Below are 26,324 nucleotides of genomic sequence, written 5' to 3'. Positions count from 1 at the left end.
TGATTTGACTTGTTTATTTTGGCCATTTTTGTGTCAGCTTCACTTGCTGGTTTATGATGCAGTATTTGTAAAAATGCCTCTTCTACCGAAAGAGCATTGTGACGACGAGGATGGGATTTGAACCCATGCGTGCAGAGCACAATGGATTAGCAGCCCATCGCCTTAACCACTCGGCCACCTCGTCTCACTGTTATGCAATCTAGCAAACTTTCCAACACCACTTGTTATACTTCAAAGTCAATTCTTTATGTTCTTGTAGATTGTGTCATTTTCACAATCACGAGCTTGATAGCAAGTCGACTTTCATCCATCCTTGGCTTTAGGAACATTTATTTAATTTTAACCGAAACTTGTGAACAAATCCACCATCACCCACCTCACAAACAAAAATGATTTTTAATACTTCTGGCCAATAACATGACCTTCTCTGTAAAAGTAATGTATTAATTTTCACTAAATGTGTTCTATGCTTGTCTTTAATGAGGTGACAGACTATGTTACATGAGTTACAGTAATTTCAAATCTCAGCAAATATTACAAACATCACCATTTAGAGTTTGCTGTCAATGTAATGTAAACAAGAAAATTATGCAGGAATAAGGTTTAACCTATATTAAGGGCTCTGCTGTAAAAATTTTTTAACTGCATCCCATATCAGGTTAACAAAGCCCAAGAAATGTCATAGACTTTAATTATCTAAACATAAATCATTTTAACCTATACTTGTGAGCTAATCCACCATCATGGGGAATAAAGCATTTGCAAAATAAATTCTAGGTAGTAGTATTGACATTGCATGTTCAAATATCAAGACACTTGCTCATGTTTACCATCTTAAAGTAGACTTCTTGATTTGACTTGTTTATTTTGGCCATTTGTGTGTCAGTAGCAGTATTTGTAAAAATGCCTCTTCTACCTAAAAAGTATTGTGACGACTAGGATGGGATTTGAACCAATGCGTGCTGAGCACAATGGATTAGCAGTCCATTGCCTTAACCACTCGGCCACCTCGTCTCACTGGTAGCAATTTGGCAAACATTCCAACACCACTAGTTATACTTCAAAGTCAATTCTTTATGTTCTTGTAAATTGTGTCATTTTCACAATCACGAGCTTGATAGCAAGTCGACTTTCAACCATCCTTGGCTTTAGGAACATTTATTTAATTTTAACCGAAACTTGTGAACAAATCCACCATCACCCACCTCACAAACAAAAATGATTTTTAATACTTCTGGCCAATAGCATGACCTTCTCTGTAAAAGTAATGTATTAAGTTTCACTAAATGTGTTCTATGCTTGTCTTTAATGAAGTGACAGACTATGTTACATGAGTTACAGTAATTTCAAATCTCTGCAAATATTACAAACATCACCATTTAGAGTTTGCTGTCACTGTAATGTAAACAAGAAAATTATGCAGGAATAAGGTTTAACCTATATTAAGGGCTCTGCTGTAAAAAAAATTTAATTGCATCCCATATCAGTTTAACAAAGCCAAAGAAATGTCATAGACTTTAATTATCTAAACATAAATTATTTTAACCTATACTTGTGAGCTAATCCACCATCATGGGGAATAAAGCATTTGCAAAATAAATTCTAGATAGTAGTATTGACATTGCATGTTCAAATATCAAGACACTTGCTCATGTTTACCATCTTAAAGTAGACTTCTTGATTTTGACTTGTTTATTTTGGCCATTTGTGTGTCAGTAGCAGTATTTGTAAAAATGCCTCTTCTACCTAAAAAGCATTGTGACGACGAGGATGGGATTTGAACCCATGCGTGCAGAGCACAATGGATTAGCAGTCCATCGCCTCAACCACTCGGCCACCTCGTCTCACTGGTATGCAATCTGGCAAACATTCCAACACCACTAGTTATACTTCAAAGTCAATTCTTTATGTTCTTGTAGATTGTGTCATTTTCACAATCGCCAGCTTGATAGTAAGTCGACTTTCAACCATCCTTGGCTTTAGGAACATTTATTTAATTTTAACCGATACTTGTGAACAAATCCACCATCATCCACTTCACAAACAAAAATGATTTTTAATACTTCTGGCCAATAACATGACCTTCTCTGTAAAAGTAATGTATTAATTTTCACTAAATGTGTTCTATGCTTGTCTTTAATGAAGTGACAGACTATGTTACATGAGTTACAGTAATTTCAAATCTCTGCAAATATTACAAACATCACCATTTAGAGTTTGCTGTCACTGTAATGTAAACAAGAAAATTATGCAGGAATAAGGTTTAACCTATATTAAGGGCTCTGCTGTAAAATTTTTTAACTGCACCCCATATCAGTTTAATAAAGCCCAAGAAATGTCATAGACTTTAATTATCTAAACATAAATTATTTTAACCTATACTTGTGAGTTAATCCACCATCATGGGGAAATAAAGCATTTGCCAAACAAATTCAAGATAGTAGTATTGACGATGCATGTTCAAATATCAAGACACTTGCTCATGTTTACCATCTTAAAGTAGACTTCTTGATTTTGGCCATTTTTGTGTCAGCTTCACTTGCTGGGCTGGTTTATGAAGCAGTATTTGTAAAAATGCCTCTTCTACCTAAAGAGCATTGTGACAACAAGGATGGGATTTGAACCCATGCGTGCAGAGCACAATGGATTAGCAGTCCATCGCCTTAACCACTCGGCCACCTCGTCTCACTGGTATGCAGTCTGGCAAAATTTCCAACACCACTTGTTATACTTTAAAGTCAATTCTTTATGTTCTTGTAGATTGTGTCATTTTCACAATCACGAGCTAGATAGTAAGTCGACTTTCAACCATCCCTGGCTTTAGGAACATTTATTTAATTTTAACCGATACTTGTGAACAAATCCACCATCATCCACCTCACAAAGAAAAATGAATTTTAATACTTCTGGCCAATAACATGACCTTCTCTGTAAAAGTAATGTATTAATTTTCACTAAATGTGTTCTATGCTTGTCTTTAAGGAAGTGACAGACTATGTTACATGAGTTACAGTAATTTCAAATCTCTGCAAATATTACAAACATCACCATTTAGAGTTTGCTGTCACTGTAATGTAAACAAGAAAATTATGCAGGAATAAGGTTTAACCTATATTAAGGGCTCTGCTGTAAAAAAAATTAACTGCACCCCATATCAGTTTAATAAAGCCCAAGAAATGTCATAGACTTTAATTATCTAAACATAAATTATTTTAACCTATACTTGTGAGTTAATCCACCATCATGGGGAAATAAAGCATTTGCCAAACAAATTCAAGATAGTAGTATTGACAATGCATGTTCAAATATCAAGACACTTGCTCATGTTTACCATCTTAAAGTAGACTTCTTGATTTGACTTGTTTATTTTGGCCATTTTTGTGTCAGCTTCACTTGCTGGTTTATGAAGCAGTATTTGTAAAAATGCCTCTTCTACCTAAAGAGCATTTGTGACGACAAGGATGGGATTTGAACCCATGCATGCAGAGCACAATGGATTAGCAGTCCATCGCCTTAACCACTCGGCCACCTTGTCTCACTGGTATGCAGTCTGGCAAAATTTCCATCACCACTTGTTATACTTCAAAGTCAATTCTTTATGTTCTTGTAGATTGTGTCATTTTCACTATCACGAGCTAGATAGTAAGTCGACTTTCAACCATCCTTGGCTTTAGGAACATTTATTTAATTTTAACCGATACTTGTGAACAAATCCACCATCATCCACCTCACAAACAAAAATGATTTTTAATACTTCTGGCCAATAACATGACCTTCTCTGTAAAAGTAATGTATTAATTTTCACTAAATGTGTTCTATGCTTGTCTTTAAGGAAGTGACAGACTATGTTACATGAGTTACAGTAATTTCAAATCTCTGCAAATATTACAAACATCACCATTTAGAGTTTGCTGTCACTGTAATGTAAACAAGAAAATTATGCAGGAATAAGGTTTAACCTATATTAAGTGCTCTGCTGTAAAAATTTTTAACTGCACCCCATATCAGTTTAGTAAAGCCCAAGAAATGTCATAGACTTTAATTATCTAAACATAAATCATTTTAACCTATACTTGTGAGTTAATCCACCATCATGGGGAAATAAAGCATTTGCCAAACAAATTCAAGATAGTAGTATTGACAATGCATGTTCAAATATCAAGACACTTGCTCATGTTTACCATCTTAAAGTAGACTTCTTGATTTGACTTGTTTATTTTGGCCATTTTTGTGTCAGCTTCACTTGCTGGTTTATGAAGCAGTATTTGTAAAAATGCCTCTTCTACCTAAAAAGTATTGTGACGACTAGGATGGGATTTGAACCAATGCGTGCTGAGCACAATGGATTAGCAGTCCATCGCCTTAACCACTCGGCCACCTCGTCTCACTGGTATGCAATTTGGCAAACATTCCAACACCACTAGTTATACTTCAAAGTCAATTCTTTATGTTCTTGTAAATTGTGTCATTTTCACAATCACGAGCTTGATAGCAAGTCGACTTTCAACAATCCTTGGCTTTAGGAACATTTATTTAATTTTAACCGAAACTTGTGAACAAATCCACCATCACCCACCTCACAAACAAAAATGATTTTTAATACTTCTGGCCAATAACATGACCTTCTCTGTAAAAGTAATGTATTAATTTTCACTAAATGTGTTCTATGCTTGTCTTTAATGAAGTGACAGACTATGTTACATGAGTTACAGTAATTTCAAATCTCTGCAAATATTACAAACATCACCATTTAGAGTTTGCTGTCACTGTAATGTAAACAAGAAAATTATGCAGGAATAAGGTTTAACCTATATTAAGGGTTCTGCTGTAAAAATGTTTTAACTGCATCCCATATCAGTTTAACAAAGCCCAAGAAATGTCATAGACTTTAAATTATCTAAACATAAATCATTTTAACCTATACTTGTGAGCTAATCCACCATCATGGGGGATAAAGCATTTGCAAAATAAATTCTAGATAGTAGTATTGACATTGCATGTTCAAATATCAAGACACTTGCTCATGTTTACCATCTTAAAGTAGACTTCTTGATTTGACTTGTTTATTTTGGCCATTTGTGTGTCAGTAACAGTATTTGTAAAAATGCCTCTTCTACCTAAAATGCATTGTGACGACGAGGATGGGATTTGAACCCATGCGTGCAGAGCACAATGGAATAGCAGTCCATTGCCTTAACCACTCGGCCACCTCGTCTCACTGGTATGCAATCTGGCAAACATTCCAACACCACTAGTTATACTTCAAAGTCAATTCTTTATGTTCTTGTAGATTGTGTCATTTTCACAATCACGAGCTTGATAGCAAGTCGACTTTCAACCATCCTTGGCTTTAGGAACATTTATTTAATTTTAACCAAAACTTGTGAACAAATCCACCATCACCCACCTCACAAACAAAAATGATTTTTAATACTTCTGGCCAATAACATGACCTTCTCTGTAAAAGTAATGTATTAATTTTCACTAAATGTGTTCTATGCTTGTCTTTAATGAAGTGACAGACTATGTTACATGAGTTACAGTAATTTCAAATCGCTGTAAATATTACAAACATCACCATTAAGAGTTTGCTGTCACTGTAATGTAAACAAGAAAATTATGCAGGAATAAGGTTTAACCTATATTAAGGGCTCTGCTGTAAAAAAAAATTAATTGCATCCCATATCAGTTTAACAAAGCCAAAGAAATGTCATAGACTTTAATTATCTAAACATAAATTATTTTAACCTATACTTGTGAGTTAATCCACCATCATGGGGAAATAAAGCATTTGCCAAACAAATTCAAGATAGTAGTATTGACGATGCATGTTCAAATATCAAGACACTTGCTCATGTTTACCATCTTAAAGTAGACTTCTTGATTTTGGCCATTTTTGTGTCAGCTTCACTTGCTGGTTTATGAAGCAGTATTTGTAAAAATGCCTCTTCTACCTAAAGAGCATTGTGACAACAAGGATGGGATTTGAACCCATGCGTGCAGAGCACAATGGATTAGCAGTCCATCGCCTTAACCACTCGGCCACCTCGTCTCACTGGTATGCAGTCTGGCAAAATTTCCAACACCACTTGTTATACTTTAAAGTCAATTCTTTATGTTCTTGTAGATTGTGTCATTTTCACAATCACGAGCTAGATAGTAAGTCGACTTTCAACCATCCCTGGCTTTAGGAACATTTATTTAATTTTAACCGATACTTGTGAACAAATCCACCATCATCCACCTCACAAAGAAAAATGAATTTTAATACTTCTGGCCAATAACATGACCTTCTCTGTAAAAGTAATGTATTAATTTTCACTAAATGTGTTCTATGCTTGTCTTTAAGGAAGTGACAGACTATGTTACATGAGTTACAGTAATTTCAAATCTCTGCAAATATTACAAACATCACCATTTAGAGTTTGCTGTCACTGTAATGTAAACAAGAAAATTATGCAGGAATAAGGTTTAACCTATATTAAGGGCTCTGCTGTAAAAAAAATTAACTGCACCCCATATCAGTTTAATAAAGCCCAAGAAATGTCATAGACTTTAATTATCTAAACATAAATTATTTTAACCTATACTTGTGAGTTAATCCACCATCATGGGGAAATAAAGCATTTGCCAAACAAATTCAAGATAGTAGTATTGACAATGCATGTTCAAATATCAAGACACTTGCTCATGTTTACCATCTTAAAGTAGACTTCTTGATTTGACTTGTTTATTTTGGCCATTTTTGTGTCAGCTTCACTTGCTGGTTTATGAAGCAGTATTTGTAAAAATGCCTCTTCTACCTAAAGAGCATTTGTGACAACAAGGATGGGATTTGAACCCATGCATGCAGAGCACAATGGATTAGCAGTCCATCGCCTTAACCACTCGGCCACCTTGTCTCACTGGTATGCAGTCTGGCAAAATTTCCATCACCACTTGTTATACTTCAAAGTCAATTCTTTATGTTCTTGTAGATTGTGTCATTTTCATTATCACGAGCTAGATAGTAAGTCGACTTTCAACCATCCTTGGCTTTAGGAACATTTATTTAATTTTAACCGATACTTGTGAACAAATCCACCATCATCCACCTCACAAACAAAAATGATTTTTAATACTTCTGGCCAATAACATGACCTTCTCTGTAAAAGTAATGTATTAATTTTCACTAAATGTGTTCTATGCTTGTCTTTAAGGAAGTGACAGACTATGTTACATGAGTTACAGTAATTTCAAATCTCTGCAAATATTACAAACATCACCATTTAGAGTTTGCTGTCACTGTAATGTAAACAAGAAAATTATGCAGGAATAAGGTTTAACCTATATTAAGTGCTCTGCTGTAAAAATTTTTAACTGCACCCCATATCAGTTTAGTAAAGCCCAAGAAATGTCATAGACTTTAATTATCTAAACATAAATTATTTTAACCTATACTTGTGAGTTAATCCACCATCATGGGGAAATAAAGCATTTGCCAAACAAATTCAAGATAGTAGTATTGACAATGCATGTTCAAATATCAAGACACTTGCTCATGTTTACCATCTTAAAGTAGACTTCTTGATTTGACTTGTTTATTTTGGCCATTTTTGTGTCAGCTTCACTTGCTGGTTTATGAAGCAGTATTTGTAAAAATGCCTCTTCTACCTAAAAAGTATTGTGACGACTAGGATGGGATTTGAACCAATGCGTGCTGAGCACAATGGATTAGCAGTCCATCGCCTTAACCACTCGGCCACCTCGTCTCACTGGTATGCAATTTGGCAAACATTCCAACACCACTAGTTATACTTCAAAGTCAATTCTTTATGTTCTTGTAAATTGTGTCATTTTCACAATCACGAGCTTGATAGCAAGTCGACTTTCAACAATCCTTGGCTTTAGGAACATTTATTTAATTTTAACCGAAACTTGTGAACAAATCCACCATCACCCACCTCACAAACAAAAATGATTTTTAATACTTCTGGCCAATAACATGACCTTCTCTGTAAAAGTAATGTATTAATTTTCACTAAATGTGTTCTATGCTTGTCTTTAATGAAGTGACAGACTATGTTACATGAGTTACAGTAATTTCAAATCATTGCAAATATTACAAACATCACCATTTAGAGTTTGCTGTCACTGTAATGTAAACAAGAAAATTATGCAGGAATAAGGTTTAACCTATATTAAGGGTTCTGCTGTAAAAATGTTTTAACTGCATCCCATATCAGTTTAACAAAGCCCAAGAAATGTCATAGACTTTAAATTATCTTAACATAAATCATTTTAACCTATACTTGTGAGCTAATCCACCATCATGGGGGATAAAGCATTTGCAAAATAAATTCTAGATAGTAGTATTGACATTGCATGTTCAAATATCAAGACACTTGCTCATGTTTACCATCTTAAAGTAGACTTCTTGATTTGACTTGTTTATTTTGGCCATTTGTGTGTCAGTAGCAGTGTTTGTAAAAATGCCTCTTCTACCTAAAGAGCATTGTGACGACAAGGATGGGATTTGAACCCATGCGGGAAGAGCACAATGGATTAGCAGTCCATCGCCTTAACCACTCAGCCACCTCGTCTCACTGGTATGCAGTCTGGCAAAATTTCCAACACCACTTGTTATACTTCAAAGTCAATTCTTTATGTTCTTGTAGATTGTGTCATTTTCACAATCACGAGCTAGATAGTAAGTCGACTTTCAACCATCCTTGGCTTTAGGAACATTTATTTAATTTTAACCGATACTTGTGAACAAATCCACCATCATCCACCTCACAAACAAAAATGATTTTTAATACTTCTGGCCAATAACATGACCTTCTCTGTAAAAGTAATGTATTAATTTTCACTAAATGTGTTCTATGCTTGTCTTTAAGGAAGTGACAGACTATGTTACATGAGTTACAGTAATTTCAAATCTCTGCAAATATTACAGACATCACCATTTAGAGTTTGCTGTCACTGTAATGTAAACAAGAAAATTATGCAGGAATAAGGTTTAACCTATATTAAGGGCTCTGCTGTAAAAAAATTTAACTGCACCCCATATCAGTTTAATAAAGCCCAAGAAATGTCATAGACTTTAATTATCTAACATAAATTATTTTAACCTATACTTGTGAGTTAATCCACCATCATGGGGAAATAAAGCATTTGCCAAACAAATTCAAGATAGTAGTATTGACAATACATGTTCAAATATCAAGACACTTGCTCATGTTTACCATCTTAAAGTAGACTTCTTGATTTGACTTGTTTATTTTGGCCATTTTTGTGTCAGCTTCACTTGCTGGTTTATGATGCAGTATTTGTAAAAATGCTTCTTCTACCGAAAAAGCATTGTGACGATGAGGATGGGATTTGAAACCATGCGTGCAGAGCACAATGGATTAGCAGTCCATCGCCTTAACCACTCGGCCACCTCGTCTCACTGGAATGCAATCTGGCAAACTTTCCAACACCACTTGTTATACTTCAAAGTCAATTCTTTATGTTCTTGTAGATTGTGTCATTTTCACAATCACGAGCTTGATAGCAAGTCGACTTTCAACCATCCTTGGCTTTAGGAACATTTATTTAATTTTAACCGAAACTTGTGAACAAATCCACCATCACCCACCTCACAAACAAAAATAATTTGTAATACTTCTGGCCAATAACATGACCTTCTCTGTAAAAGTAATGTATTAATTTTCACTAAATGTGTTCTATGCTTGTCTTTAATGAGGTGACAGACTATGTTACATGAGTTACAGTAATTTCAAATCTCAGCAAATATTACAAACATCACCATTGAGAGTTTGCTGTCACTGTAATGTAAACAAGAAAATTATGCAGGAATAAGGTTTAACCTACATTAAGGGCTCTGCTGTAAAAAAAAATTAAGTGCATCCCATATCAGTTTAACAAAGCCCAAGAAATGTCATAGACTTTAATTATCTAAACATAAATAATTTTAACCTATACTTGTGAGCTAATCCACCATCATGGGGAATAAAGCATTTGCAAAATAAATTCTAGGTAGTAGTATTGACATTGCATGTTCAAATATCAAGACACTTGCTCATGTTTACCATCTTAAAGTAGACTTCTTGATTTGACTTGTTTATTTTGGCCATTTGTGTGTCAGTAGCAGTATTTGTAAAAATGCCTCTTCTACCTAAAACGTATTGTGACGACTAGGATGGGATTTGAACCCATGCGTGCTGAGCACAATGGATTAGCAGTCCATCGCCTTAACCACTCGGCCACCTCGTCCCACTAGTATGCAATCTGGCAAACATTCCAACACCACTAGTTATACTTCAAAGTCAATTCTTTATGTTCTTGTAGATTGTGTCATTTTCACAATCACGAGCTTGATAGCAAGTCAACTTTCAACCATCCTTGGCTTTAGGAACATTTATTTAATTTTAACCGAAACTTGTGAACAAATCCACCATCACCCACCTCACAAACAAAAATGATTTTTAATACTTCTGGCCAATAACATGACCTTCTCTGTAAAAGTAATGTATTAATTTTCACTAAATGTGTTCTATGCTTGTCTTTAATGAAGTGACAGACTATGTTACATGAGTTACAGTAATTTCAAATCTCTGCAAATATTACAAACATCACCATTTACAGTTTGCTGTCACTGTAATGTAAACAAGAAAATTATGCAGGAATAAGGTTTAACCTATATTAAGGGCTCTGCTGTAAAAATTTTTTAACTGCATCCCATAGCAGTTTAACAAAGCCCAAGAAATGTCATAGACTTTAAATTATCTAAACATAAATCATTTTAACCTATACTTGTGAGCTAATCCACCATCATGGGGGATAAAGCATTTGCAAAATAAATTCTAGATAGTAGTATTGACATTGCATGTTCAAATATCAAGACACTTGCTCATGTTTACCATCTTAAAGTAGACTTCTTGATTTGACTTGTTTATTTTGGCCATTTGTGTGTCAGTAGCAGTATTTGTAAAAATGCCTCTTCTACCTAAAAAGCATTGTGACGACGAGGATGAGCACAATGGATTAGCAGTCCATCGCGTTAACCACTCGGCCACCTCGTCTCACTGGTATGCAATCTGGCAAACTTTCCAACACCACTTGTTATACTTCAAAGTCAATTCTTTATGTTCTTGTAGATTGTGTCATTTTCACAATCACGAGCTTGATAGCAAGTTGACTTTCAACCATCCTTGGCTTTAGGAACATTTATTTAATTTTAACCAAAACTTGTGAACAAATCCACCATCACCCACCTCACAAACAAAAATGATTTTTAATACTTCTGGCCAATAACATGACCTTCTCTGTAAAAGTAATGTATTAATTTTCACTAAATGTGTTCTATGCTTGTCTTTAATGAAGTGACAGACTATGTTACATGAGTTACAGTAATTTCAAATCGCTGCAAATATTACAAACATCACCATTTAGAGTTTGCTGTCACTGTAATGTAAACAAGAAAATTATGCAGGAATAAGGTTTAACATATATTAAGGGTTCTGCTGTAAAAAATGTTTAATTGCATCCCATATCAGTTTAACAAAGCCCAAGAAATGTCATAGACTTTAATTATCTAAACATAAATAATTTTAACCTATACTTGTGAGCTAATCCACCATCATGGGGAATAAAGCATTTGCAAAATAAATTCTAGATAGTAGTATTGACATTGCATGTTCAAATATCAAGACACTTGCTCATGTTTACCATCTTAAAGTAGACTTCTTGATTTGACTTGTTTATTTTGGCCATTTGTGTGTCAGTAGCAGTATTTGTAAAAATGCCTCTTCTACCTAAAAAGCATTGTGACGACGAGGATGAGCACAATGGATTAGCAGTCCGTCGCCTTAACCACTCGGCCACCTCGTCTCACTGGTATGCAATCTGGCAAACTTTCCAATAGCACTTGTTATACTTCAAAGTCAATTCTTTATGTTCTTGTAGATTGTGTCATTTTCACAATCACGAGCTTGATAGCAAGTCGACTTTCAACCATCCTTGGCTTTAGGAACATTTATTTAATTTTAACCGAAACTTGTGAACAAATCCACCATCACCCACCTCACAAACAAAAATGATTTTTAATACTTCTGGCCAATAACATGAACTTCTCTGTAAAAGTAAGGTATTAATTTTCACTAAATGTGTTCTATGCTTGTCTTTAATGAAGTGACCGACTATGTTACATGAGTTACAGTAATTTCAAATCTCTGCAAATATTACAAACATCACCATTTAGAGTTTGCTGTCACTGTAATGTAAACAAGAAAATTATGCAGGAATAAGGTTTAACCTATATTAAGGGCTCTGCTGTAAAAATTTTTAACTGCACCCCATATCAGTTTAATAAAGCCCAAGAAATGTCATAGACTTTAATTATCTAAACATAAATTATTTTAACCTATACTTGTGAGTTAATTCACCATCACGGGGAAATAAAGCATTTGCCAAACAAATTCAAGATAGTAGTATTGACAATGCATGTTCAAATATCAAGACACTTGCTCATGTTTACCATCTTAAAGTAGACTTCTTGATTTGACTTGTTTATTTTGGCCATTTTTGTGTCAGCTTCACTTGCTGGTTTATGATGCAGTACTTGTAAAAATGCCTCTTCTAACCGAAAGAGCATTGTGATGACGAGGATGGGATTTGAACCCATGCGTGCAGAGCACAATGGATTAGCAGTCCATCGCCTTAACCACTCGGCCACCTCGTCTCACTGGTATGCAATTTGGCAAACTTTCCAACACCACTTGTTATACTTCAAAGTCAATTCTTTATGTTCTTGTAGATTGTGTCATTTTCACAATCACGAGCTTGATAGCAAGTCGACTTTCAACCATCCTTGGCTTTAGGAACATTTATTTAATTTTAACCGAAACTTGTGAACAAATTCACCATCATCCACCTCACAAACAAAAATGATTTTTAATACTTCTGGCCAATAACATGACCTTCTCTGTAAAAGTAATGTATTAATTTTCACTAAATGTGTTCTATGCTTGTCTTTAATGAAGTGACCGACTATGTTACATGAGTTACAGTAATTTCAAATCTCTGCAAATATTACAAACATCACCATTTAGAGTTTGCTGTCACTGTAATGTAAACAAGAAAATTATGCAGGAATAAGGTTTAACCTATATTAAGGGCTCTGCTGTAAAAAAATGTAACTGCACCCCATATCAGTTTAATAAAGCCCAAGAAATGTCATAGACTTTAATTATCTAAACATAAATCATTTTAACCTATACTTGTGAGTTAATCCACCATCACGGGGAAATAAAGCATTTGCCAAACAAATTCAAGATAGTAGTATTGACAATGCATGTTCAAATATCAAGACACTTGCTCATGTTTACCATCTTAAAGTAGACTTCTTGATTTGACTTGTTTATTTTGGCCATTTTTGTGTCAGCTTCACTTGCTGGTTTATGATGCAGTATTTGTAAAAATGCCTCTTCTACCGAAAGAGCATTGTGATGACGAGGATGGGATTTGAACCCATGCGTGCAGAGCACAATGGATTAGCAGTCCATCGCCTTAACCACTCGGCCACCTCGTCTCACTGGTATGCAATTTGGCAAACTTTCCAACACCACTTGTTATACTTCAAAGTCAATTCTTTATGTTCTTGTAGATTGTGTCATTTTCACAATCACGAGCTTGATAGCAAGTCGACTTTCAACCATCCTTGGCTTTAGGAACATTTATTTAATTTTAACCGAAACTTGTGAACAAATTCACCATCATCCACCTCACAAACAAAAATGATTTTTAATACTTCTGGCCAATAACATGACCTTCTCTGTAAAAGTAATGTATTAATTTTCACTAAATGTGTTCTATGCTTGTCTTTAATGAAGTGACAGACTATGTTACATGAGTTACAGTAATTTCAAATCTCAGCAAATATTACAAACATCACCATTTAGAGTTTGCTGTCACTGTGATGTAAACAAGAAAATTATGCAGGAATAAGGTTTAACCTATATTAAGGGCTCTGCTGTAAAATTTTTTTAACTGCATCCCATATCAGTTTAACAAAGCCCAAGAAATGTCATAGACTTTAATTATCTAAACATAAATCATTTTAACCTATACTTGTGAGCTAATCCACCATCATGGGGAATAAAGCATTTGCAAAATAAATTCTAGAAAGTAGTATTGACATTGCATGTTCAAATATCAAGACACTTGCTCATGTTTACCATCTTAAAGTAGACTTCTTGATTTGACTTGTTTATTTTGGCCATTTGTGTGTCAGTAGCAGTATTTGTAAAAATGCCTCTTCTACCTAAAAAGCATTGTGATGACGAGGATGAGCACAATGGATAAGCAGTCCATCGCCTTAACCACTCGGCCACCTCGTCTCACTGGTATGCAATCTGGCAAACTTTCCAACACCACTTGTTATACTTCAAAGTCAATTCTTTATGTTCTTGTAGATTGTGTCATTTTCACAATCACGAGCTTGATAGCAAGTCGACTTTCAACCATTCTTGGCTTTAGGAACATTTATTTAATTTTAACCGAAACTTGTGAACAAATCCACCATCACCCACCTCACAAACAAAAATGATTTTTAATACTTCTGGCCAATAACATGACCTTCTCTGTAAAAGTAATGTATTAATTTTCACTAAATGTGTTCTATGCTTGTCTTTAATGAGGTGACAGACTATGTTACATGAGTTACAGTAATTTCAAATCTCTGCAAATATTACAAACATCACCATTTAGAGTTTGCTCTCACTGTAATGTAAACAAGAAAATTATGCAGGAATAAGGTTTAACCTATATTAAGGGCTCTGCTGTAAAATTTTTTTAACTGCATCCCATATCAGTTTAACAAAGCCCAAGAAATGTAATAGACTTTAAATTATCTAAACATAAATCATTTTAACCTATACTTGTGAGCTAATCCACCATCATGGGGGATAAAGCATTTGCAAAATAAATTCTAGATAGTAGTATTGACATTGCATGTTCAAATATCAAGACACTTGCTCATGTTTACCATCTTAAAGTAGACTTCTTGATTTGACTTGTTTATTTTGGCCATTTGTGTGTCAGTAGCAGTATTTGTAAAAATGCCTCTTCTACCTAAAAAGCATTGTGACGACGAGGATGAGCACAATGGATTAGCAGTCCATCGCCTTAACCACTCGGCCACCTCGTCTCACTGGTATGCAATCTGGCAAACTTTCCAACACCACTTGTTATACTTCAAAGTCAATTCTTTATGTTCTTGTAGATTGTGTCATTTTCTCAATCACGAGCTTGATAGCAAGTCGACTTTCAACCATCCTTGGCTTTAGGAACATTTATTTAATTTTAACCGAAACTTGTGAACAAATCCACCATCACCCACCTCACAAACAAAAATTATTTTTAATACTTCTGGCCAATAACATGACCTTCTCTGTAAAAGTAATGTATTAATTTTCACTAAATGTGTTCTATGCTTGTCTTTAATGAGGTGACAGACTATGTTACATGAGTTACAGTAATTTCAAATCTCTGCAAATATTACAAACATCACCATTTAGAGTTTGCTGTCACTGTAATGTAAACAAGAAAATTATGCAGGAATAAGGTTTAACCTATATTAAGGGCTCTGCTGTAAAAAATTTTTAACTGCATCCCATATCAGTTTAACAAAGCCCAAGAAATGTAATAGACTTTAAATTATCTAAACATAAATCATTTTAACCTATACTTGTGAGCTAATCCACCATCATGGGGGATAAAGCATTTGCAAAATAAATTCTAGATAGTAGTATTGACATTGCATGTTCAAATATCAAGACACTTGCTCATGTTTACCATCTTAAAGTAGACTTCTTGATTTGACTTGTTTATTTTGGCCATTTGTGTGTCAGTAGCAGTATTTGTAAAAATGCCTCTTCTACCTAAAAAGCATTGTGACGACGAGGATGGGATTTGAACCCATGCGTGCAGAGCACAATAGATTAGCAGTCCATCGCCTTAACCACTCGGCCACCTCGTCTCACTGGTATGCAATCTGGCAAACATTCCAACACCACTAGTTATACTTCAAAGTCAATTATTTATGTTCTTGAAGATTGTGTAATTTTCACAATCACGAGCTTGATAGCAAGTCGACTTTCAACCATCCTTGGCTTTAGGAACATTTATTTAATTTTAACCGAAACTTGTGAACAAATCCACCATCACCCACCTCACAAACAAAAATTATTTTTAATACTTCTGGCCAATAACATGACCTTCTCTGTAAAAGTAATGTATTAATTTTCACTAAATGTGTTCTATGCTTGTCTTTAATGAAGTGACCGACTATGTTACATGAGTTACAGTAATTTCAAATCTCTGCAAATATTACAAACATCACCATTTAGAGTTTGCTGTCACTGTAATGTAAACAAGAAAATTATGCAGGAATAAGGTTTAACCTATATTAAGGGCTCTGCTGTAAAAAAATGTAACTGCACCCCATATCAGTTTAATAAAGCCCAAGAAATGTCATAGACTTTAATTATCTAAACATAAATCATTTTAACCTATACTTGTGAGTTAATCCACCATCACGGGGAAATAAAGCATTTGCCAAACAAATTCAAGATAGTAGTATTGACAATGCATGTTCAAATATCAAGACACTTGCTCATGTTTACCATCTTAAAGTAGACTTCTTGATTTGACTTGTTTATTTTGGCCATTTTTGTGTCAGCTTCACTTGCTGGTTTATGATGCAGTATTTGTAAAAATGCCTCTTCTACCGAAATAGCATTGTGATGACGAGGATGGGATTTGAACCCATGCGTGCAGAGCACAATGGATTAGCAGTCCATCGCCTTAACCACTCGGCCACCTCGTCTCACCGGTATGCAATTTGGCAAACTTTCCAACACCACTTGTTATACTTCAAAGTCAATTCTTTATGTTCTTGTAGATTGTGTCATTTTCACAATCACGAGCTTGATAGCAAGTCGACTTTCAACCATCCTTGGCTTTAGGAACATTTATTTAATTTTAACCGAAACTTGTGAACAAATTCACCATCATCCACCTCACAAACAAAAATGATTTTTAATACTTCTGGCCAATAACATGACCTTCTCTGTAAAAGTAATGTATTAATTTTCACTAAATGTGTTCTATGCTTGTCTTTAATGAGGTGACAGACTATGTTACATGAGTTACAGTAATTTCAAATCTCTGCAAATATTACAAACATCACCATTTAGAGTTTGCTGTCACTGTAATGTAAACAAGAAAATTATGCAGGAATAAGGTTTAACCTATATTAAGGGCTCTGCTGTAAAATTTTTTTAACTGCATCCCATATCAGTTTAACAAAGCCCAAGAAATGTAATAGACTTTAAATTATCTAAACATAAATCATTTTAACCTATACTTGTGAGCTAATCCACCATCATGGGGGATAAAGCATTTGCAAAATAAATTCTAGATAGTAGTATTGACATTGCATGTTCAAATATCAAGACACTTGCTCATGTTTACCATCTTAAAGTAGACTTCTTGATTTGACTTGTTTATTTTGGCCATTTGTGTGTCAGTAGCAGTATTTGTAAAAATGCCTCTTCTACCTAAAAAGCATTGTGACGACGAGGATAAGCACAATGGTTTAGCAGTCCATCGCCTTAACCACTCGGCCACCTCGTCTCACTGGTATGCAATCTGGCAAACTTTCCAACACCACTTGTTATACTTCAAAGTCAATTCTTTATGTTCTTGTAGATTGTGTCATTTTCACAATCACGAGCTTGATAGCAAGTCGACTTTCAACCATCCTTGGCTTTAGGAACATTTATTTAATTTTAACCGAAACTTGTGAACAAATCCACCATCACCAACCTCACAAACAAAAATGATTTTTAATACTTCTGGCCAATAACATGACCTTCTCTGTAAAAGTAATGTATTAATTTTCACTAAATGTGTTCTATGCTTGTCTTTAATGAAGTGACAGACTATGTTACATGAGTTACAGTAATTTCAAATCTCTGCAAATATTACAAACATCACCATTTAAAGTTTGCTGTCACTGTAATGTAAACAAGAAAATTATGCAGGAATAAGGTTTAACCTATATTAAGGGCTCTGCTGTAAAATTTTTTTAACTGCATCCCATATCAGTTTAACAAAGCCCAAGAAATGTCATAGACTTTAAATTATCTAAACATAAATCATTTTAACCTATACTTGTGAGCTAATCCACCATCATGGGGGATAAAGCATTTGCAAAATAAATTCTAGATAGTAGTATTGACATTGCATGTTCAAATATCAAGACACTTGCTCATGTTTACCATCTTAAAGTAGACTTCTTGATTTGACTTGTTTATTTTGGCCATTTGTGTGTCAGTAGCAGTATTTGTAAAAATGCCTCTTCTACCTAAAAAGCATTGTGACGACGAGGATGGGATTTGAACCCATGCGTGCAGAGCACAATGGATTAGCAGTCCATCGCCTTAACCACTCGGCCACCTCGTCTCACTGGTATGCAATCTGGCAAACATTCCAACACCACTAGTTATACATGAAAGTCAATTATTTATGTTCTTGTAGATTGTGTCATTTTCACAATCACGAGCTTGATAGCAAGTCGACTTTCAACCATCCTTGGCTTTAGGAACATTTATTTAATTTTAACCAAAACTTGTGAACAAATCCACCATCACCCACCTCACAAACAAAAATGATTTTTTAATACTTCTGGCCAATAACATGACCTTCTCTGTAAAAGTAATGTATTAATTTTCACTAAATGTGTTCTATGCTTGTCTTTAATGAAGTGACAGACTATGTTACATGAGTTACAGTAATTTCAAATCGCTGCAAATATTACAAACATCACCATTTAGAGTTTGCTGTCACTGTAATGTAAACAAGAAAATTATGCAGGAATAAGGTTTAACCTATATTAAGGGCTCTGCTGTAAAAAATTTTTAATTGCATCCCATATCAGTTTAACAAAGCCCAAGAAATGTCATAGACTTTAATTATCTAAACATAAATAATTTTAACCTATACTTGTGAGCTAATCCACCATCATGGGGAATAAAGCATTTGCAAAATAAATTCTAGATAGTAGTATTGACGATGCATGTTCAAATATCAAGACACTTGCTCATGTTTACCATCTTAAAGTAGACTTCTTGATTTGACTTGTTTATTTTGGCCATTTGTGTGTCAGTAGCAGTATTTGTAAAAATGCCTCTTCTACCTAAAAAGCATTGTGACGACGAGGATGGGATTTGAACCCATGCGTGCAGAGCACAATAGATTAGCAGTCCATCGCCTTAACCACTCGGCCACCTCGTCTCACTGGTATGCAATCTGGCAAACATTCCAACACCACTAGTTATACTTCAAAGTCAATTATTTATGTTCTTGAAGATTGTGTAATTTTCACAATCACGAGCTTGATAGCAAGTCGACTTTCAACCATCCTTGGCTTTAGGAACATTTATTTAATTTTAACCGAAACTTGTGAACAAATCCACCATCACCCACCTCACAAACAAAAATTATTTTTAATACTTCTGGCCAATAACATGACCTTCTCTGTAAAAGTAATGTATTAATTTTCACTAAATGTGTTCTATGCTTGTCTTTAATGAAGTGACCGACTATGTTACATGAGTTACAGTAATTTCAAATCTCTGCAAATATTACAAACATCACCATTTAGAGTTTGCTGTCACTGTAATGTAAACAAGAAAATTATGCAGGAATAAGGTTTAACCTATATTAAGGGCTCTGCTGTAAAAAAATGTAACTGCACCCCATATCAGTTTAATAAAGCCCAAGAAATGTCATAGACTTTAATTATCTAAACATAAATCATTTTAACCTATACTTGTGAGTTAATCCACCATCACGGGGAAATAAAGCATTTGCCAAACAAATTCAAGATAGTAGTATTGACAATGCATGTTCAAATATCAAGACACTTGCTCATGTTTACCATCTTAAAGTAGACTTCTTGATTTGACTTGTTTATTTTGGCCATTTTTGTGTCAGCTTCACTTGCTGGTTTATGATGCAGTATTTGTAAAAATGCCTCTTCTACCGAAATAGCATTGTGATGACGAGGATGGGATTTGAACCCATGCGTGCAGAGCACAATGGATTAGCAGTCCATCGCCTTAACCACTCGGCCACCTCGTCTCACCGGTATGCAATTTGGCAAACTTTCCAACACCACTTGTTATACTTCAAAGTCAATTCTTTATGTTCTTGTAGATTGTGTCATTTTCACAATCACGAGCTTGATAGCAAGTCGACTTTCAACCATCCTTGGCTTTAGGAACATTTATTTAATTTTAACCGAAACTTGTGAACAAATTCACCATCATCCACCTCACAAACAAAAATGATTTTTAATACTTCTGGCCAATAACATGACCTTCTCTGTAAAAGTAATGTATTAATTTTCACTAAATGTGTTCTATGCTTGTCTTTAATGAGGTGACAGACTATGTTACATGAGTTACAGTAATTTCAAATCTCTGCAAATATTACAAACATCACCATTTAGAGTTTGCTGTCACTGTAATGTAAACAAGAAAATTATGCAGGAATAAGGTTTAACCTATATTAAGGGCTCTGCTGTAAAAAATTTTTAACTGCATCCCATATCAGTTTAACAAAGCCCAAGAAATGTAATAGACTTTAAATTATCTAAACATAAATCATTTTAACCTATACTTGTGAGCTAATCCACCATCATGGGGGATAAAGCATTTGCAAAATAAATTCTAGATAGTAGTATTGACATTGCATGTTCAAATATCAAGACACTTGCTCATGTTTACCATCTTAAAGTAGACTTCTTGATTTGACTTGTTTATTTTGGCCATTTGTGTGTCAGTAGCAGTATTTGTAAAAATGCCTCTTCTACCTAAAAAGCATTGTGACGACGAGGATAAGCACAATGGTTTAGCAGTCCATCGCCTTAACCACTCGGCCACCTCGTCTCACTGGTATGCAATCTGGCAAACTTTCCAACACCACTTGTTATACTTCAAAGTCAATTCTTTATGTTCTTGTAGATTGTGTCATTTTCACAATCACGAGCTTGATAGCAAGTCGACTTTCAACCATCCTTGGCTTTAGGAACATTTATTTAATTTTAACCGAAACTTGTGAACAAATCCACCATCACCAACCTCACAAACAAAAATGATTTTTAATACTTCTGGCCAATAACATGACCTTCTCTGTAAAAGTAATGTATTAATTTTCACTAAATGTGTTCTATGCTTGTCTTTAATGAAGTGACAGACTATGTTACATGAGTTACAGTAATTTCAAATCTCTGCAAATATTACAAACATCACCATTTAAAGTTTGCTGTCACTGTAATGTAAACAAGAAAATTATGCAGGAATAAGGTTTAACCTATATTAAGGGCTCTGCTGTAAAATTTTTTTAACTGCATCCCATATCAGTTTAACAAAGCCCAAGAAATGTCATAGACTTTAAATTATCTAAACATAAATCATTTTAACCTATACTTGTGAGCTAATCCACCATCATGGGGGATAAAGCATTTGCAAAATAAATTCTAGATAGTAGTATTGACATTGCATGTTCAAATATCAAGACACTTGCTCATGTTTACCATCTTAAAGTAGACTTCTTGATTTGACTTGTTTATTTTGGCCATTTGTGTGTCAGTAGCAGTATTTGTAAAAATGCCTCTTCTACCTAAAAAGCATTGTGACGACGAGGATGGGATTTGAACCCATGCGTGCAGAGCACAATGGATTAGCAGTCCATCGCCTTAACCACTCGGCCACCTCGTCTCACTGGTATGCAATCTGGCAAACATTCCAACACCACTAGTTATACATGAAAGTCAATTATTTATGTTCTTGTAGATTGTGTCATTTTCACAATCACGAGCTTGATAGCAAGTCGACTTTCAACCATCCTTGGCTTTAGGAACATTTATTTAATTTTAACCAAAACTTGTGAACAAATCCACCATCACCCACCTCACAAACAAAAATGATTTTTAATACTTCTGGCCAATAACATGACCTTCTCTGTAAAAGTAATGTATTAATTTTCACTAAATGTGTTCTATGCTTGTCTTTAATGAAGTGACCGACTATGTTACATGAGTTACAGTAATTTCAAATCTCTGCAAATATTACAAACATCACCATTTAGAGTTTGCTGTCACTGTAATGTAAACAAGAAAATTATGCAGGAATAAGGTTTAACCTATATTAAGGGCTCTGCTGTAAAAAATTTTTAACTGCATCCCATATCAGTTTAACAAAGCCCAAGAAATGTCATAGACTTTAATTATCTAAACATAAATCATTTTAACCTATACTTGTGAGCTAATCCACCATCATGGGGAATAAAGCATTTGCAAAATAAATTATAGATAGTAGTATTGACATTGCATGTTCAAATATCAAGACACTTGCTCATGTTTACCATCTTAAAGTAGACTTCTTGATTTGACTTGTTTATTTTGGCCATTTGTGTGTCAGTAGCAGTATTTGTAAAAATGCCTCTTCTACCTAAAAAGCATTGTGACGACGAGGATGAGCACAATGGATTAGCAGTCCATCGCCTTAACCACTCGGCCACCTCGTCTCACTGGTATGCAATCTGGCAAACTTTCCAACACCACTTGTTATACTTCAAAGTCAATTCTTTATGTTCTTGTAGATTGTGTCATTTTCACAATCACGAGCTTGATAGCAAGTCGACTTTCAACCATCCTTGGCTTTAGGAACATTTATTTAATTTTAACCGAAACTTGTGAACAAATCCACCATCACCCACCTCACAAACAAAAATGATTTTTAATACTTCTGGCCAATAACATGACCTTCTCTGTAAAAGTAATGTATTAATTTTCACTAAATGTGTTCTATGCTTGTCTTTAATGAAGTGACAGACTATGTTACATGAGTTACAGTAATTTCAAATCTCTGCAAATATTACAAACATCACCATTTAGAGTTTGCTGTCACTGTAATGTAAACAAGAAAATTATGCAGGAATAAGGTTTAACCTATATTAAGGGCTCTGCTGTAAAAATTTTTTAACTGCATCCCATATCAGTTTAACAAAGCCCAAGAAATGTAATAGACTTTAAATTATCTAAACATAAATCATTTTAACCTATACTTGTGAGCTAATCCACCATCATGGGGGATAAAGCATTTGCAAAATAAATTCTAGATAGTAGTATTGACATTGCATGTTCAAATATCAAGACACTTGCTCATGTTTACCATCTTAAAGTAGACTTCTTGATTTGACTTGTTTATTTTGGCCATTTGTGTGTCAGTAGCAGTATTTGTAAAAATGCCTCTTCTACCTAAAAAGCATTGTGACGACGAGGATGGGATTTGAACCAATGCGTGCAGAGCACAATGGATTAGCAGTTCATCGCCTTAACCACTCGGCCACCTCGTCTCACTGGTATGCAATCTGGCAAACATTCCAACACCACTAGTTATACTTCAAAGTCAATTCTTTATGTTCTTGTAGATTGTGTCATTTTCACAATCGCCAGCTTGATAGTAAGTCGACTTTCAACCATCCTTGGCTTTAGGAACATTTATTACATTTTAACCGATACTTGTGAACAAATCCACCATCATCCACTTCACAAACAAAAATGATTTTTAATACTTCTGGCCAATAACATGACCTTCTCTGTAAAAGTAATGTATTAATTTTCACTAAATGTGTTCTATGCTTGTCTTTAATGAAGTGACAGACTATGTTACATGAGTTACAGTAATTTCAAATCTCTGCAAATATTACAAACATCACCATTTAGAGTTTGCTGTCACTGTAATGTAAACAAGAAAATTATGCAGGAATAAGGTTTAACCTATATTAAGGGCTGTGCTGTAAAAATTTTTTAACTGCATCCCATATCAGTTTAACAAAGCCCAAGAAATGTCATAGACTTTAAATTATCTAAACATAAATCATTTTAACCTATACTTGTGAGCTAATCCACCATCATGGGGGATAAAGCATTTGCAAAATAAATTCTAGATAGTAGTATTGACATTGCATGTTCAAATATCAAGACACTTGCTCATGTTTACCATCTTAAAGTAGACTTCTTGATTTGACTTGTTTATTTTGGCCATTTGTGTGTCAGTAGCAGTATTTGTAAAAATGCCTCTTCTACCTAAAAAGCATTGTGACGACGAGGATGGGATTTGAACCCATGCGTGCAGAGCACAATGGATTAGCAGTCCATCGCCTTAACCACTCGGCCACCTCGTCTCACTGGTATGCAATCTGGCAAACATTCCAACACCACTAGTTATACTTCAAAGTCAATTATTTATGTTCTTGAAGATTGTGTAATTTTCACAATCACGAGCTTGATAGCAAGTCGACTTTCAACCATCCTTGGCTTTAGGAACATTTATTTAATTTTAACCAAAACTTGTGAACAAATCCACCATCACCCACCTCACAAACAAAAATGATTTTTAATACTTCTGGCCAATAACATGACCTTCTCTGTAAAAGTAATGTATTAATTTTCACTAAATGTGTTCTATGCTTGTCTTTAATGAAGTGACAGACTATGTTACATGAGTTACAGTAATTTCAAATCGCTGCAAATATTACAAACATCACCATTTAGAGTTTGCTGTCACTGTAATGTAAACAAGAAAATTATGCAGGAATAAGGTTTAACCTATATTAAGGGCTCTGCTGTAAAAAAAATTTAATTGCATCCCATATCAGTTTAACAAAGCCCAAGAAATGTCATAGACTTTAATTATCTAAACATAAATAATTTTAACCTATACTTGTGAGCTAATCCACCATCATGGGGAATACAGCATTTGCAAAATAAATTCTAGATAGTAGTATTGACATTGCATGTTCAAATATCAAGACACTCTCTCATGTTTACCATCTTAAAGTAGACTTCTTGATTTGACTTGTTTATTTTGGCCATTTGTGTCAGTAGCAGTATTTGTAAAAATGCCTCTTCTACCTAAAAAGCATTGTGACGACGATGATGAGCACAATGGATTAGCAGTCCGTCGCCTTAACCACTCGGCCACCTCGTCTCACTGGTATGCAATCTGGCAAACTTTCCAACACCACTTGTTATACTTCAAAGTGTTCTATGCTTGTCTTCAATGAAGTGACAGACTATGTTACATGAGTTACAGTAATTTCAAATCTCAGCAAATATTACAAACATCACCATTTAGAGTTTGCTGTCACTGTAATGTAAACAAGAAAATTATGCAGGAATAAGGTTTAACCTATATTAAGGGCTCTGCTGTAAAAATTTTTTAACTGCATCCCATATCAGTTTAACAAAGCCCAAGAAATGTCATAGACTTTAATTATCTAAACATAAATCATTTTAACCTATACTTGTGAGCTAATCCACCATCATGGGGAATAAAGCATTTGCAAAATAAATTCTAGATAGTAGTATTGACATTGCATGTTCAAATATCAAGACACTTGCTCATGTTTACCATCTTAAAGTAGACTTATTGATTTGACTTGTTTATTTTGGCCATTTGTGTGTCAGTAGCAGTATTTGTAAAAATGCCTCTTCTACCTAAAAAGCATTGTGACGACGAGGATGGGATTTGAACCCATGCGTGCAGAGCACAATGGATTAGCAGTCCATCGCCTTAACCACTCGGCCACCTCGTCTCACTGGTATGCAATCTGGCAAACATTCCAACACCACTAGTTATGCTTCAAAGTCAATTCTTTATGTTCTTGTAGATTGTGTCATTTTCACAATCGCCAGCTTGATAGTAAGTCGACTTTCAACCATCCTTGGCTTTAGGAACATTTATTTAATTTTAACCGATACTTGTGAACAAATCCACCATCATCCACTTCACAAACAAAAATGATTTTTAATACTTCTGGCAAATAACATGACCTTCTCTGTAAAAGTAATGTATTAATTTTCACTAAATGTGTTCTATGCTTGTCTTTAATGAAGTGACAGACTATGTTACATGAGTTACAGTAATTTCAAATCTCAGCAAATATTACAAACATCACCATTTAGAGTTTGCTGTCACTGTAATGTAAACAAGAAAATTATGCAGGAATAAGGTTTAACCTATATTAAGGGCTCTGCTGTAAAAATGTTTTAACTGCATCCCATATCAGTTTAACAAAGCCCAAGAAATGTCATAGACTTTAAATTATCTAAACATAAATCATTTAAACCTATACTTGTGAGCTAATCCACCATCATGGGGGATAAAGCATTTGCAAAATAAATTCTAGATAGTAGTATTGAC

The 26,324-nt window shown here is 34.5% G+C and overlaps 24 non-coding genes across 24 annotated transcripts; all 24 read right to left on the bottom strand.

The window, feature by feature from the left end:
• Nucleotides 1-102: 102 nt before the first annotated feature.
• TRNAS-GCU (transfer RNA serine (anticodon GCU)) lies at nucleotides 103-184 on the bottom strand. The gene has a single exon. It is a non-coding gene; the product is annotated as a tRNA-Ser (tRNA).
• Nucleotides 185-932: 748 nt separating this feature from the next.
• Nucleotides 933-1,014, bottom strand: TRNAS-GCU (transfer RNA serine (anticodon GCU)). The gene has a single exon. It is a non-coding gene; the product is annotated as a tRNA-Ser (tRNA).
• Nucleotides 1,015-1,762: 748 nt separating this feature from the next.
• TRNAS-GCU (transfer RNA serine (anticodon GCU)) lies at nucleotides 1,763-1,844 on the bottom strand. Its single transcript has one exon. It is a non-coding gene; the product is annotated as a tRNA-Ser (tRNA).
• Nucleotides 1,845-2,603: 759 nt separating this feature from the next.
• On the bottom strand, nucleotides 2,604-2,685 carry TRNAS-GCU (transfer RNA serine (anticodon GCU)). The gene has a single exon. It is a non-coding gene; the product is annotated as a tRNA-Ser (tRNA).
• Nucleotides 2,686-3,453: 768 nt separating this feature from the next.
• Nucleotides 3,454-3,535, bottom strand: TRNAS-GCU (transfer RNA serine (anticodon GCU)). The gene has a single exon. It is a non-coding gene; the product is annotated as a tRNA-Ser (tRNA).
• A 767-nt stretch (nucleotides 3,536-4,302) lies between these two features.
• Nucleotides 4,303-4,384, bottom strand: TRNAS-GCU (transfer RNA serine (anticodon GCU)). The gene has a single exon. It is a non-coding gene; the product is annotated as a tRNA-Ser (tRNA).
• A 749-nt stretch (nucleotides 4,385-5,133) lies between these two features.
• Nucleotides 5,134-5,215, bottom strand: TRNAS-GCU (transfer RNA serine (anticodon GCU)). Its single transcript has one exon. It is a non-coding gene; the product is annotated as a tRNA-Ser (tRNA).
• Nucleotides 5,216-5,970: 755 nt separating this feature from the next.
• Nucleotides 5,971-6,052, bottom strand: TRNAS-GCU (transfer RNA serine (anticodon GCU)). Its single transcript has one exon. It is a non-coding gene; the product is annotated as a tRNA-Ser (tRNA).
• A 768-nt stretch (nucleotides 6,053-6,820) lies between these two features.
• TRNAS-GCU (transfer RNA serine (anticodon GCU)) lies at nucleotides 6,821-6,902 on the bottom strand. Its single transcript has one exon. It is a non-coding gene; the product is annotated as a tRNA-Ser (tRNA).
• A 767-nt stretch (nucleotides 6,903-7,669) lies between these two features.
• Nucleotides 7,670-7,751, bottom strand: TRNAS-GCU (transfer RNA serine (anticodon GCU)). Its single transcript has one exon. It is a non-coding gene; the product is annotated as a tRNA-Ser (tRNA).
• A 749-nt stretch (nucleotides 7,752-8,500) lies between these two features.
• Nucleotides 8,501-8,582, bottom strand: TRNAS-GCU (transfer RNA serine (anticodon GCU)). The gene has a single exon. It is a non-coding gene; the product is annotated as a tRNA-Ser (tRNA).
• A 766-nt stretch (nucleotides 8,583-9,348) lies between these two features.
• On the bottom strand, nucleotides 9,349-9,430 carry TRNAS-GCU (transfer RNA serine (anticodon GCU)). Its single transcript has one exon. It is a non-coding gene; the product is annotated as a tRNA-Ser (tRNA).
• Nucleotides 9,431-10,178: 748 nt separating this feature from the next.
• Nucleotides 10,179-10,260, bottom strand: TRNAS-GCU (transfer RNA serine (anticodon GCU)). The gene has a single exon. It is a non-coding gene; the product is annotated as a tRNA-Ser (tRNA).
• A 2,385-nt stretch (nucleotides 10,261-12,645) lies between these two features.
• On the bottom strand, nucleotides 12,646-12,727 carry TRNAS-GCU (transfer RNA serine (anticodon GCU)). The gene has a single exon. It is a non-coding gene; the product is annotated as a tRNA-Ser (tRNA).
• A 767-nt stretch (nucleotides 12,728-13,494) lies between these two features.
• TRNAS-GCU (transfer RNA serine (anticodon GCU)) lies at nucleotides 13,495-13,576 on the bottom strand. Its single transcript has one exon. It is a non-coding gene; the product is annotated as a tRNA-Ser (tRNA).
• A 2,366-nt stretch (nucleotides 13,577-15,942) lies between these two features.
• Nucleotides 15,943-16,024, bottom strand: TRNAS-GCU (transfer RNA serine (anticodon GCU)). Its single transcript has one exon. It is a non-coding gene; the product is annotated as a tRNA-Ser (tRNA).
• A 767-nt stretch (nucleotides 16,025-16,791) lies between these two features.
• TRNAS-GCU (transfer RNA serine (anticodon GCU)) lies at nucleotides 16,792-16,873 on the bottom strand. Its single transcript has one exon. It is a non-coding gene; the product is annotated as a tRNA-Ser (tRNA).
• A 1,558-nt stretch (nucleotides 16,874-18,431) lies between these two features.
• TRNAS-GCU (transfer RNA serine (anticodon GCU)) lies at nucleotides 18,432-18,513 on the bottom strand. The gene has a single exon. It is a non-coding gene; the product is annotated as a tRNA-Ser (tRNA).
• Nucleotides 18,514-19,262: 749 nt separating this feature from the next.
• TRNAS-GCU (transfer RNA serine (anticodon GCU)) lies at nucleotides 19,263-19,344 on the bottom strand. The gene has a single exon. It is a non-coding gene; the product is annotated as a tRNA-Ser (tRNA).
• Nucleotides 19,345-20,111: 767 nt separating this feature from the next.
• On the bottom strand, nucleotides 20,112-20,193 carry TRNAS-GCU (transfer RNA serine (anticodon GCU)). Its single transcript has one exon. It is a non-coding gene; the product is annotated as a tRNA-Ser (tRNA).
• Nucleotides 20,194-21,751: 1,558 nt separating this feature from the next.
• On the bottom strand, nucleotides 21,752-21,833 carry TRNAS-GCU (transfer RNA serine (anticodon GCU)). The gene has a single exon. It is a non-coding gene; the product is annotated as a tRNA-Ser (tRNA).
• Nucleotides 21,834-23,390: 1,557 nt separating this feature from the next.
• On the bottom strand, nucleotides 23,391-23,472 carry TRNAS-GCU (transfer RNA serine (anticodon GCU)). Its single transcript has one exon. It is a non-coding gene; the product is annotated as a tRNA-Ser (tRNA).
• A 749-nt stretch (nucleotides 23,473-24,221) lies between these two features.
• Nucleotides 24,222-24,303, bottom strand: TRNAS-GCU (transfer RNA serine (anticodon GCU)). The gene has a single exon. It is a non-coding gene; the product is annotated as a tRNA-Ser (tRNA).
• A 1,331-nt stretch (nucleotides 24,304-25,634) lies between these two features.
• On the bottom strand, nucleotides 25,635-25,716 carry TRNAS-GCU (transfer RNA serine (anticodon GCU)). Its single transcript has one exon. It is a non-coding gene; the product is annotated as a tRNA-Ser (tRNA).
• Between the last annotated feature and the right edge of the window lie 608 nt (nucleotides 25,717-26,324).

Source organism: Pseudophryne corroboree, chromosome 11 (assembly GCF_028390025.1).
Source record: "Pseudophryne corroboree isolate aPseCor3 chromosome 11, aPseCor3.hap2, whole genome shotgun sequence".
NCBI classification, from domain to species: Eukaryota; Metazoa; Chordata; class Amphibia; order Anura; family Myobatrachidae; genus Pseudophryne; species Pseudophryne corroboree.
Note: the sequence above shows the minus strand (reverse complement) of the source record. Positions and strands in the feature narration are given on the sequence as shown.